Source organism: Rhipicephalus microplus, unplaced genomic scaffold, assembly GCF_043290135.1.
Source record: "Rhipicephalus microplus isolate Deutch F79 unplaced genomic scaffold, USDA_Rmic scaffold_21, whole genome shotgun sequence".
Taxonomy (NCBI): Eukaryota; Metazoa; Arthropoda; class Arachnida; order Ixodida; family Ixodidae; genus Rhipicephalus; species Rhipicephalus microplus.
In genome coordinates, this window is record NW_027464594.1 from 8,161,225 (window position 1) to 8,174,879 (window position 13,655).

The window sequence follows — 13,655 nt, forward strand, 5'->3', positions numbered from 1 at the left end:
GAGTGTGCTCAAGCGCGGCTTCCCGCGAACATGAAGCTTCTTAGTGACCTCAAGCTTCTCGAGCCAAAGAGCATTAAGAAATACTCTTTCGATTTCGTGCATCGTTCATTCAATGCTTTTGTAGAGCCAAGTTGTATTTCAACAATGGAATCTGAGTATCACCTACTCCAAACCAGAGTCGACGATCTGGCAGAGGGTACCCACTCCATAACCGAATTCTGGGTAACCGTACACAATGCAAAAAATGTTGCCGGGAACTCGATGTTTCCACTGATGTCAAAGCTGGCGCTCTCTTTGCTGTCACTACCAGTGTCAAACGCTGCTGTTGAACGAGTGTTCAGCCAGGTCTCGCCTACTAAAACTGACATTCGAAACAGGATGTCTAACGAGACCTTAGAAGCGCTGCTCCATGTAAAATTTGGTCTGGGGAGGAACGCTGGCTGCTGCAAAGATTTCAAACCGGGAAGAGAATTTTTGTCGCGTTTTAACTCCACCGTTTTGTATGGGCCGAGCAGTGCCTCGGCATCGAAATCAAGTGTTTAAGTTATCATGTTTAAGTTATTTCGCTTCTCCACTTTCACCTCTTTTGTTGTATTTTCTATTTCATGAGTTTTTGTATATATCTACTTTTTTGTAAACTCTACCTATTTCTACTTTTTGTAAATATGCTTCTATATTTCTTTGTGATTCCATTCATTTGTTTGTTATTAAGTGACAATAAACTTTTGTCTAGATTCTGCAGCCATCGCTCAATCATTGTGGATTGAATAGCAAAAAAAAAAATATTACGCAATACGACGTATCCATGCATACATTTGCTGATTTTGGCTATTTTTGGGCTACTTCAAATTTTCGCGTTTGGCTATGTTTGGGCTACCTCGGAGTCCAATTTGGCAGTTTGAGGCTCGCACCATCTGGTGACCCTGTGCCTGAATCACGTGGCCTGAACAAAGCCGTTTGGAGCGCCGGAACGTCAATTTGTTTCTGCGTAGTGATGCCGCTGTAACATGCACATGCGTAAAAAGTGCACGAGGGCTGTTACAGCGGCAATTTGTGCGGCCACCAACGATGGATTCCTCCCCTAGGAGTGGGACTGTCAACCTTGGAATGGACTGAACACCTCGCACTTCCAGGACCACGGTGCATGGACGGTCATTCGTCAGGTATCGTAGATGATAAAATTTTCAGTTCATTGTCAAGTGTGCAACAATGCAGTGTGCTACAGAACTCTTCCGCGGCAAAGAATTGGAGGTGAATGCGGTAGCCCGGCCTTACGTTCTCTGGGCACGCATGTTTGACCAACGCCTTAAGCTCAACAGGCTGCCTACCCGAGATGTTTGCGCTTGACACATGCGCTTTGGCGACAGCCCAAAGTGATAGCGTACGCAAATACTTGTGTACTACAGGCGCTTTCAGAATTAATTGGGAACGCCGGACACGCAACCGCTCGCCTGCGGATCGTGCCCGCAGAAACAGCGCCTCTATCTTTAAACGCCTACTGCGTCGCCCACTCTACCATTGTCCTTGCTTCGCCGCGACCGCTTCTTGGGTCCACCACAAGGCGGCACGGGGTTCTGACTCCATCTGTTCAGTCAGGGTACACTTCCCTAGCAAAAATTCTGATAGGGAAACTGATAGGCTATCAGGTTATTGACAGATGTATCAGTCTATGAGTGTATCAGTCTATGAGTGTATCAGTCTGAGTGTACCAGTCTGAGTGTACCAGTTTGAGTGTACTAGTCTATGAGTGTACCAGTCTATGAGTGTACCAGTCTATGAGTGTACCAGTCTATGAGTGTTCTAGTCTATGAGTGTACCAGTCTATCAGTGTACCAGCCTATAAGTGTAGCATTCTACTCTGATAGGCCCCCAAGCGAATCGGTGCTTAGCCAACTGGCAGGTGCACCGCTACATCAGAGCAAGCAGGACACAAATATGAACATAGAAATCAAACAAAATATTTTATTTGATGCGCCATTCCTTGATTATTCTTTTGATTTCATAAAGTCATTAATTTTGTTTGCCAAAGCTTTATTGAGGAGCTTCTTCATTTGCTCAACCTCTCCAATCAGAACGGTGTGCTTCAAAAAAATGGTTGAAGAAATCTACATGATCAAAAACAAAGCAAGTTACAGGCACTTATTAAGCGACAATTATGTGCACTCTAAATAGAGGAGTCAATATGACAAGGAAATAAGTAGGAGTGATACCAGTCTGCCTCTCTAATATTGTTTAAAATTAGTTTGTGGATTCTTGCATAAAAGTACCCAGCTTCAGTAGGCAAAAGTAATTATAACACAAGTAATTATAACAGTAAGTAATTATAACACAAGTTGGCAGTGAAACCTTGGCTGATTACGTGCAAAAATGCAGCCGCCAACTTCCATGAATTTCGGTCAGATTGCAAAATTTCACCTACCTGAAAACACAGCATATGTTTCTTTCTCCAAGAGAGATTTCGCCTCCCCTTTAGACCGATTGGAGGCTGCGCCAGTAACACTTCTACCGACTTGGCCTGCTGTATAAAAAATGGTAACGGCCGCCTCACGAACAAAACGGGTCTGTCTTTTCAAGCCCATGGGGTGATTGTACAGCCTCTTGCGAACGGCAATTCCCTTGCTCCGATGCACCTATAAAACAAGTCAAAGATGATGTGCACACATTAGTTTGTCAATGCACACTTTCTCATTAAAGCAAAGCAATATATTTCAAGGCAAAGCATACTAGAGTTTTATGATACCTCTCTGTCAGTGGGCACATAATTGATAAGCAGTGCAGCCTCCCTCACACTTGAGTGGGCTACTTCAGGGCTGTCCGTGGTCGCTGTGGTGGTTCCAGCGTGGCAGCACATAGCGGTGGCAAAGGTGCAAGTCGTTTCTGTTTTTGAGGCTTGTGGCTGCAACACCCGCAAAGGACAAAGTTCTTTGCTGCAATGAAAAAGTAGAGTGTGCAGAAATAAAGTATATTGCACCCTTAATTGTCACGGTAGCATCCTAGGTGTGCATGGTCAAATAATATATATGATAAACATAGCATGCAGTTGAGATATGCAATTAAAGTGTAATGATACGTTGCATGTCACGTCTCAAAACCATGGTGTGATTATAGGGGATGCCGTAGTGGAGGGCTCAAGAAATTTTGACCATGTGGTGTTCTTTTTAATATCCACCACACTGTGAAAGTTGTAAGAGCACATTTTCAAGTGATTAGAAAAACATGCATGCATCTATGCCACCCATGAGCTTACATTGCATTCTGCTTTTCAACAAAATTGCACGCTATAAGAATAGGGCAACTTGCTGCTGCATACAACCTTAGCAGCAGTGCGTTACAACAGCTTATGAAGAAATGATAAACCTGTTTGGAAATTTGTGCTGCAAAAGGCATTTTACAGTAGGCTTATTCTTTCTAATGATTTTGTATTTTGAGTCCTGAGCATATATATTCACTTCTTTCAGAAGCTCTTTCTCTGTTCTTTTTTTCAGCATTAGCAAACAGCAGGCCTCCCTGCTGCTTTTTAAAACGGTTGCTGACGTGCTTTGTCTTCTGCTTAACAGCAGCTTGACGTCGTGTTTCTTACAACTGCAAACAACCCAACACACAAATTTCACTGCTAGTTCACAAGCACAAACAGGGCGTATATGCGCACAAGCAAAAATAATTTTAAACCAGTCAATTGTACAAAAAAATGTGACTAAGTTGCGCTCATACCACGATAGAATAAAATAAAATAGCTCTTCAGCATACTGAAACTTTACTAACACCTTCAATACGACATTCCGGCGCCCGCGCAGTAGTGGAGCAGCGATGCTCTGATATATTCGCTAAGGGGGCGGGGAGTATATCAGAGCATTGGTGCTTCATGTGTGACACGGCACCACGTGCAGAGCAAAATTGGCTGCCGATTCTAATTGTGCCGCAGTAGCACATCAGCCGCAATGTCAACGATAGCCAAACTTGGCTGTCGGTAATAATTACGCTGCAAGTAGCATATCAGCTGCAGTGTGACCAATTGCAACTTACTTTTTTAAGTGACTCATTGTCCACTTCATTTGAACTGCAGCTATCGCAGGAGTGAGTCGCAATCGGGTCTGCGAAATGGATGGTCGTTTTTCTGTTGCATTCCTTGCATCATCCTCGGTGCCTAAGAAAATATGACCAGTAAATAACTTCAGAACGACTGCTTCCTCCTCTTTGTTTTCATATTGGGAATACAAGAGGCGCGGACTTACCGTAAAGCTTAATCACGTGAGCGTGATAGTGGCCGCAGTGTGTGTTATCCTTCCAGAACACCCGGTACCACTTGTGAAGATCAAAATTGCCTGTATCCTTCAAATTGATGTACTTACATTCACTTACCGGGACTATTTATTTTTAATTATCATCGCGAAACCAAACATCTTGGAGAATTGCCAGTGTCCAGGCGCGATACTGAGCAATTAAGAGACGCAACAATGTTCACATGCACTACACACGTACCAAGGCCGCCACGAACTTGCTATTGTTGACTATGGCAGTGCCATTTGTGGATCTATCCAGTAGTTTATGCAACCACGAGTCCACGACTTCTTCCTCAACACAACGCAGTTTAGTTTTTGAAAACAAAAATATTTATTTGCAAAACATTTACTTCATGTTTTTACAACCTTAGAGGGTAGTTTTTTTAGAGCTCACAGCAAATAATACATAAACAATGAATGCAATTACTGTGAAATGGTGACGCTGTGCATAGCCTCCGAGATGGCAAACGCGCAATGACGGGCGCGCAGCGGCAATTTCAGAGGTCATGCGCTGTGTCGCCATATTCGTGTTGGTTAGGCTAGGTAGTGCTAGCCACCGCCCAATTTAAAGGGTACAGCCATATCAATCCATTCATCCATTTACCTATCACATTAATATGGCTACAATCATCTAGCCATAATGGCAAGTAGCGACCACCATGGCGACGAATACCTTCCTCCGTGGCGACCAGAGTACAATACACCTTCACCACGCGAAGGGTTCTGAAGAGTCACTCCCTCGCGCCGTGATCTCGCGGCACATGTTATAGTTTTCGGCAAAATCCGCGCCGCGTGCTTAACATTCAAGGCACAGCAAGCAGGTTGTGAATGTGAAGCCTTGGTCGATGTAATCGATCTTTACCCGTTCACTTATTATCAGTCCCGCAGCCTCACTTTGCGTGGACATCATCAAGCGCGCTATTTGAAGTTTGTGTTAAGTTCGACGAGAGATGGATTCAACTCAACCCCAGCCTCGATCAAAAAGAAGAAAAAAAAAAAAGCTATTTGGAGCCTGTATCGCAATATGTAGTACCTCGGACAAGGAGCGGTGGAGGCGCAGTCGGCCAACCAGCTACACTCAGCAAGAGCATTCCTCAGTCTTTGGCTGGTAATTGATGTTTTGGAGTAGCGGCCTTCGACACGTGAAGTCTGAGTGATGCGCATGGTGACGGCAATGAAAATCCCGACGACACTTATGGCTTCGAGGAAAACTCGCTCAGTGATTCCGACCGGACTGCAGATGCGGCTCGCGACAATGTTGGCATGAGCGACACTTTTTAAATGCAACAATGGCATGTATTTTACACTGGTGCATGTCAATAAACTGCCAGGCTCTGTGTGTGTGCTCATGTGTGTGAGGCTTACATCAAAACTATTCAAGAACCCATCTCACATTAGTATTTGCTCAGAAACAGAGAAAAAAAGTTGTGCTTGAAGGATGTGGCCAGTGTGTTTGCACATGAAAGTTGGATGTGTTTGCTATGTTGCTGATGTACCAAACTTGTTTAAAACTTGTGACATATATAGCCAGTCTAATATGAGTTTAACAAGGTAGGACAACTAAATGTTGGCTCGATCCTTTCTATTGTTCTCTTCACAACTGAACTTTTCTCATGGTAGGCAGTTTCTTGTGTGTGTGTGTGTGTGTGTGCATGTGTGTGTGTGTGCGTGCGTGTGTGTGATTTCCAGTCAAATGCTTTAGCCTTAATTAGTACATGATTTTTGATTTATCAATCTTGTGAGGATTACAGGCAAGTAATATAGCAGGTCTGTGCCACCGCTTGGGCTTTGTGAAAAGACACACCTGTGAATAACAGATGCTGCTATCAACATATCAGCCAAATCTTGCAGCTGCAAGTGACTTTTTTCATATAGATGACTGTGCTCACTTCGAATTTTCGGATGCCTGTATGTGGTGTAAAACAACTGAAAGCATATGCTATTGGCCTATAGCCAAAATAAATCAAGAGCAGCGTTTTAATCGAATGTGCTTCTTGCCACAGTGTGCTGCCACATGCTGGCACTGCTGTCCAAAATCTTCTAACATTGCATAGTCACACTCACACATGGGAATGGCAACACGAAAAAGCTACTGTTTCTTTAAGCATGCTCTGGCTCATAATGTGTGCTTACATATTGCACTTCTTTACTGCCATTCCTCCCTGTAGTTTTCGGCGCAGCTTGTTGGGACCGACGAGAAAAAAAAAGAAAGCGGTTGAAGTGCGCAATAAACCCCTCAACTTGCTTTGAAATATTTCTGGCAGTGGATTTGCGAGGCATTAGGTTTTTGAGGTCAATTATTGATTACTGAAAGAAGCATTTTATTGTTTATTTAAATTATCTCATCCAGTATGGATTATGACACTAATGTAGTGGCTCGTCATTAAAGGCAAAGCGCTATGTGGGAGAGACAGCTGGGGTTGGCTTGTGTTGTGAAAAGGAGAAACTGCAGCACCACCCGAGGCTTTCGAATCCATGCTGTTTGGAAAAATTATTGTACCAGCAAGCTCATTTCACAGTAGTGGACTGATTATTAAGTTATCTCCCTTGGAATGTTTACTGGCCCTATAACTTAAAATTTAGAAATTATGTTATTATTGCTCTGTGATGAGAAGTTTTGTTTGTATTGTTTCAAGTTATGTTTATACTGTCATCTGATAAGCTTTGGATACTAGTATCTTGAAATTTCTAGACGTCATCTATCATTTTCAGCATTAACTGTGTTGCTATCTGGCACCTGCAATCCCATTTGTACACAGAATAAAGCGTTCATCTAGGCTGAAAGCTGCTTTGCATATTTAAAGCTCAGTTTGTCAATTATGCACCACCATGAAACATTGTGCATTTTATTCTACGCATCCAAAAGCTGCCAGTTGCACTCTTTGAGTCATCATAATATTTCACACAATGGTCGTCAAGTGTTCAATAGAAAACACTGATACACTAATATACATGCAGAAATGACCAATGACATATATGTGGGCAGTGTGTTCAAAAAAAGAAGTACCGTTAAAATGACAGTAATGCATCTTGAAGATCTGATAAATGAACAAAAGACTAAAAACCTAAAGACTAATATATGCCATAGAAATGACCAATCAAACTTATTTAAAGGCTGGTAGCACTGGTAAGACTGTGTATCAGTCTGATATGAGACTGGTAGCACTGGTAAGAAAATGTATCAGACTTATATGAATGCCTATAAGAACTGGTAAGACTTTGTATCAGTCTGGTACAAGACTGGTATAACTTATAGGAAACTGTATCAGACTGATTCAGACCTCTATCAGAATTTTCGCCAGGGTTTCGTGCCAGAGTAGAAAGCGCGGAAAGCCCGTACTTGACAGCTTTCTTTCTTTTTTTAATTGTAACTGCGAGGTCACATGCATAACTAAAGTTCATTGTCGGCTTGAAAATGCATAAAGCAGAAGATTCAAGAATGCAACAAACAAAAACATCAGGATGACGGCTGAAAAGAGCCAGTATGATGAATATTCAATTCATTTCTTTATAAATACTGCAATCTTCTACAAGATCTTGGCAGCGTGGTACTATACATACATATAAGTGCATAAAACAGAAAAATAACAAGGGAAAACAATCAATGTGTTTGCACATGACTTTAAAAGAACAAAACAAACAGGCAAGTTACGTTATTTCAACATTCTTCAAATTAAACAGACAATGACTTAGCATCAATAAAAAAAAGGAATAAAATAAGAAACACACGAAAAACATCTCAGTTGGCAAGAAAATGCTTCCTACTGAAAGACGTGGTCTTGTAGGAAACAAAATTAAAATCCATTCATAAAAAATAGTTAAAAAAGCAGAAGCACCACATTCATACAATGAGCACTGGAAATAAAACAAACATATCAGCTTGTAGGAAAGTCACTGTTGATGAAGGACATATGCACGCATAAAAAAAATTAAAGAGAAACCAGATGCATCACTCCAATCAAACTGTTCAAAGTTTAAGTACTTCACGCCACAGTGGCTTTTTTTTATATAATTTGGCCACTGCATTTCGGTCAGTGATGTCCGATGCGGAGTTAGAAAGCAATGATTTCATAAATTTTTTTGCATATCAATTCCGCAAAACTTCTCCTGCAGCTTTCATAACATTGCTCAGATCCCAACACAGGTAAATTAGTCTCAATATTGATGCTGTGCTTCATGCACTCCTCAAAAGGCTTTCACAAGGATTTGTGGTCAGACCGCCCCGCCGCGGTGGTCTAGTGGCTAAGGTACTCGGCTGCTGACCCGCAGGTCGCGGGTTCGATTCCCGGCTGCGGCGGCTGCATTTCCGATGGAGGCGGAAATGTTAGAGGCCCGTGTACTCAGATTTGGGTGCACGTTAAAGAACCCCAGGTGGTCAAAATTTCCGGAGCCCTCCACTACGGCGTCTCTCATAATCAAATGGTCGTTTTGGGACGTTAAACCCCACAAATCAGTCAACGATTTGTGGTCAGACAGCATAATGTCTACATACCGCTTACGAGCATGCAATACTCTGATATGCTGCTGTGTAGGATAGAACAGACCACCTCTGTCTTGGTGTGCGATCAGCCCATCTATACCAAAGTCTCCTTTCTGCTTCTGGACTAGAGATATGCAACTGTCACACACAGTTTTTTGCTCACTACACGAGATATGTATCCAGCGACAAGTGCAATGGCAGCCATGTGTGGAGTAGGTAGGAAGCTGCTTGTCAACATGCACAGTTCTCGAAGTGCTTGCTGAGCAAGCTTCACATTTACAGATACCGCGACTGTGCTGCCATCCACTTGAGCGATAGTTACTGCTCGTGAAGAGCAGAATGATGCAGAACTGCTCATATTACTTTTCTGTGATGCTGTAACGATTCCTGTCTTCAGCATCTTCTCTACCCCACAAAGGGCACTTTGCACGTTGATGATCCTCCAAAAACTCACTGATCCTCCAAGAACTCACTTCTGACGCCGGAAACGCCGCATCGCGCAGTCACTGCATCTGCTGCTGCTGTTGTTCAGATGCAGTGGCGTCCAAGCAATCCACAGTCACATTGTCCACAACACTTGGTCCTGTATGGAGGTCTACATCAGCAGCGTGAGTATACGCTCTAGGTGAAGCTGTCTTTACCGGCGATGGTTCGCACTTGCCTTTAGTGATGCTCGTGTCACTCTGGGGCCTAGGTGGTATTCAGGAGGTACGATGGATAGGATAGAAAAACGCTGGGCACGCTACCTTGCTTCAGCATGCGCCTCTTAGTGTCTCCTCGGAAGTCGCTTTCGAGGAAGTGGAGACTGCAGACAGCAGAATAGTTGGACGTTGAATTTGGCTGCCAGTTTTTCCTCTATATCACTTTGAGCCATTGTTTCCTCAGCGTTGTTTTCGCAGGGATCTCATGAAACGACACGCCAAGTTGTTTCTTACGTTTGCTCAATGTAGAAAAGGGCACGCAGCAATAACGTATGTTTCGTAACCACGCGGCGTGCAGTAAAATACAAAGCAGCACACCAGAACTTGTACACGGACAGACAGGCCGAGAGAGCAGCAACGCACTACCACAGAACACCTGTACTTTACTAGCACTGGGGCCAATGCGTTGGCGGCTGGCCGATAGTGTTAGTATAGGGACCTTAGGTAGTGCCAGAAGGTTGCGCCACCCTGTGGGAGCCAAGTGCGTGAAAACGGGAGAGGGTTTGGCGGGCTCGCCAGCGGCCACGCAGCAGGCATTTGAAAATAGAGGAGGCACTGGCAGAAAAGTAGTACGATGCTCTGCCCGTGCGCGGTCTGCTTAGAAAGCAAGCGGTGCCCATAGAGAAACATACTTACATAAAAAGCGTACACTCCCGTAGGGCCCTGCGGCCCAGCTACTGCGTTGCTTTCAGCGCCACGAGTGGCTGGTCAGACCTGATCATGTCTTTTGCATAAATTAAATAACAAATTCCCCCCCCCCCCCTTATGTTGGGATTTGAGCTGGCCCGTACCCTCATGCTACGAAAATCGAGTGCCTTTACCACTAGGCTACATACCCATTCGTACACGAAAGGGATACACCTACAGCACATCTAAACCACATGAATTTATACTCTTTGGGCAAAATAAATGCAGAAAAACAACACTTTCTAGTCAAATTTTATTGATTTTTGTGGTAAAGCATTAAACGTCCTCACTGGGACACATTGTAAAGCGGATGTGGAAAATTGCACTAATCGATAAAGTTTCTCTTTTGCAAAAATTTGATGCCAAATTTATGTTTTCATTGACTTCCTCAGGCGGCTATTATATGCTGTGACAAAAGAGTGGAAGCGAGCATGGGCGCACCATCTAGCGGTTGGTCAGAGCCTATCTTGCTGGGTTGTGGAGAGGCTAAAGTGGCCACTCTTTATATAGTATGTTTCTCTATGCAGTGCCCCCCTAGTGCTCGTAGATTTGTGCTGCGTTGCTACAGAACAGTAGCCCTAGGTGCCCTTTAGCTCTTTTATAAGGGAGGCTGGCTGGTTGGTGGCTCTGACTAGCTGTGGGTGCACATGCATCGCGTTAAAGTACAAGTCATAGTGCGTGCATGCTCGAGTGCTTCAGTATTTCTTTTTTCTTGTTCTGTTACGTTGGATCGTACTCATCATTTTGTCAGAGTATTTATGGGAGATGACTGCGGCTAGCACTGGCAAAGGGCGGTGTTTTGATGCAACCATGAGCATAACGACCAAACAGTTGTGCCGCGCTACGTCTCAATTCGTTTTTAATTTTATGGGAAAAAAAAAAACGTGGTTCATGTTGTAAGTGTATATCTACTATGATGCTTTTATTTTGCTTTTAGCTGAAACGGACTATCGTTGACTAGCACCGTATGCCACCTTGAGCAAAAGACAATGAATCCCTATGCAACAAGCCATGAGACGCAATCGAAATGTAAAAGTACTTTTTGCCAAAGCATCCACATCCTGTAAAACCAAGCTAGTAAAACAGAGGATTGCAAGATAATTAAATGAAGAACCAACTAATACTTCAGAAAACAGACTAATGCAGTTTAAAGAAGGCAGCTTTGCTGTTGTAGTTATGCCACGCTACTTCAAGCAGTCTCCCAGAATGAATGCAGACAATTGTAAGAATATGTCGCTAGGAATCGACAATTTTTTTATATTTATGAATTATGGAGTGCGGCATGATAATGACCCCTGTCCATCCAGCGCCCGTCATATCGCCAAAAAGTCCCTAGTGCTAGCTTTGGGGAGCAAGACAATGCCAATCTACATGTGCTAGGGAAATAAATTTCCTCGCTAGGTACACCCCACATGCGCGTGGCTATGTGTTCGGTACTCAGAATCATTCTGAGAGTGCCTGTACCCTATTTTATAACTGCCTGTTAGTATAACGGGCCAGTCACCTAACTCAACAAATTAGCAGCTGTACTCAGTAGAGGGCTCGTCGCTACAAATGTGTTAAGCTATTTACTGTGGCCCTTTGTGCAATTATGTGTGATAAGCCCCTTGTCCCACCTGCCCACTTGGCACTACTAACTTGTACCTTGCTCTTTCTCCACCTGACGTGACCGATATTTCTTTAGGATATCCATTTTAACCTCCTATATGATTCTAATTCATGAAAGTAGCGGAAGTCAGCTGGGTTACCTGAATGGGAAATAGTGTTTCTTTTCGGTCTCTAAATTTAGTTAGTTTCTGGTATTTTACATGCTTGACCATGATATATATCAACACTAGCCATGCCATTATGAGGTACTTCAGATTAAATCTGAGCAGCTGTCCTTCTTCAACATTCTCCTGAAACGGAGAGCAGTCCTACATTTCACCCATAACAATATGTGGCTGCCTGGGGAAACCCTCATTGTGAAGCTCAGCAGCGCAACACGTTACGGGTCAAGTTTCCACAGCGGGCATATTTCCAAATTTGTATGCCTTCTGCGTCATGGACACAGTACATGAGATGCATATAAAAGGTATTACTTCTTGTGCAAAGTAAGTTTAAACACATTATTCTAGGGCCAAGTATATGCACATTGTGTGGTATGGCTGAAGCAAGTATAAACATGACACTACTCAAGCGCCGTGACGCGCCACACTGCAGTTGCAGAAAACATCCTGATAGACTATCGAATCGCCTTTGTGTGTCGGTTCAGCGTCTACTTATGTATAACAACTGTTTAGTGGTTGTGGTCAAAGTAACGCTTCCTGCTGCTTTGGTCAGGACAATGTTTTAATGCAAGTGAGAGCTTATGCGGCACCTTGGTCACCATATTGCTCTGGACGTAGTCACGCACGCATAGAGCAGCAGTTTTCAATAGGGTGGAGGTGTGTGCATATTGTTTAGTGCACTAGGATGGTTTGGAGAAACCAGTGCGGTGTTCTGGCAGGTAGTTGGTTGATGCAGTGGAAAATGCTTTCTGCACACTGCTGTCTTCAAGTCGCGCTCAATGTTGTATTTAACGTACATGGCCAAACAGTGCCGGCAAGGAACACTATTTTAGAAAAGATGGTGCAGCTGTTTGAGTGGCTTTCAGGGGATATATTGCTTCTCTGCAACAATATTAGGCCACGTTTCTCCATTTGAAATCGCATTGTGGTATAGATTCGCTGTTCTTATTACCTTGATATTATTTTCTGTAAGTTTGCATAGCTGTTTTCTAATTACTTCACAAGCGAATGGGATCGCCACTTTAGCACATGCCTCTTCAACTTGTTATTTCTGGAATGGTTGTGTAAGACGCATGTCTTCAGCAGAGTCACTGAGTGTGCTGGTTTTCTTTCAATATGGCTAGAGAAATCTAGCAATTTTCTTATAGCATAATATAGCATCATGAAGCTTTGTTGATGATTGCAATGCCGTCTTTATAAAGCGGTTGTTTGCTTCAACTCTTCCAGTCTTGTTGGCTCCACTCGTGAACTCTTGATCACAGATGTGGTGCAGCTACATGTTCTTAATCGATGGGCGATTCTTCTCTAGGTATGCTGTTGAGTCTTTGCTTGTGAGCAATGTAAACTCTGAGTGTGCGTCTTCAAATTTGCTTGCACTAAGAGCATGCATTGCATTGAATGTTTTATTGGTTTTATAGTTATCTTCATTGGACTGTGCTAAGTGGCTCACTTTTGTTCTGAACGCTTTTGTCGCATTAAACTGGCACAACTGTATTGATGGAGCAGACGCGGAAGCATTGTGTATTGCGCTTATTTCGCGATAGTCCTTGTTCACGACTACGTCACCTGTATATTCATAACAAGAGTTTTCCTTCACATGGAGGTCGAGCATTTTGGTGATGTGTTGACACTGCTCAGAAGAAAAAAAAAGCATAAACAATCACTTGACTTTATCCACACCCGTCTTGTAGGAAAAATACAAAAATGGGCATATCCAACCTGTTTGTTCTGTATGTCG

General features: G+C 43.3%; 1 protein-coding gene across 6 annotated transcripts in view; it reads left to right on the plus strand.

The window, feature by feature from the left end:
* The first annotated feature begins 929 nt into the window (after positions 1 to 929).
* LOC142785328 (uncharacterized) overlaps positions 930 to 13,655 on the plus strand; it is a 147,256-nt gene continuing 134,530 nt past the window's right edge. For all 6 annotated transcript variants that reach the window (XR_012888915.1, XR_012888917.1, XR_012888916.1 and 3 more), the window contains exon 1: positions 930 to 1,163. The gene's annotated coding sequence lies outside the window, so the exon portion shown is untranslated. The remainder of the gene's footprint in view (positions 1,164 to 13,655) is intronic.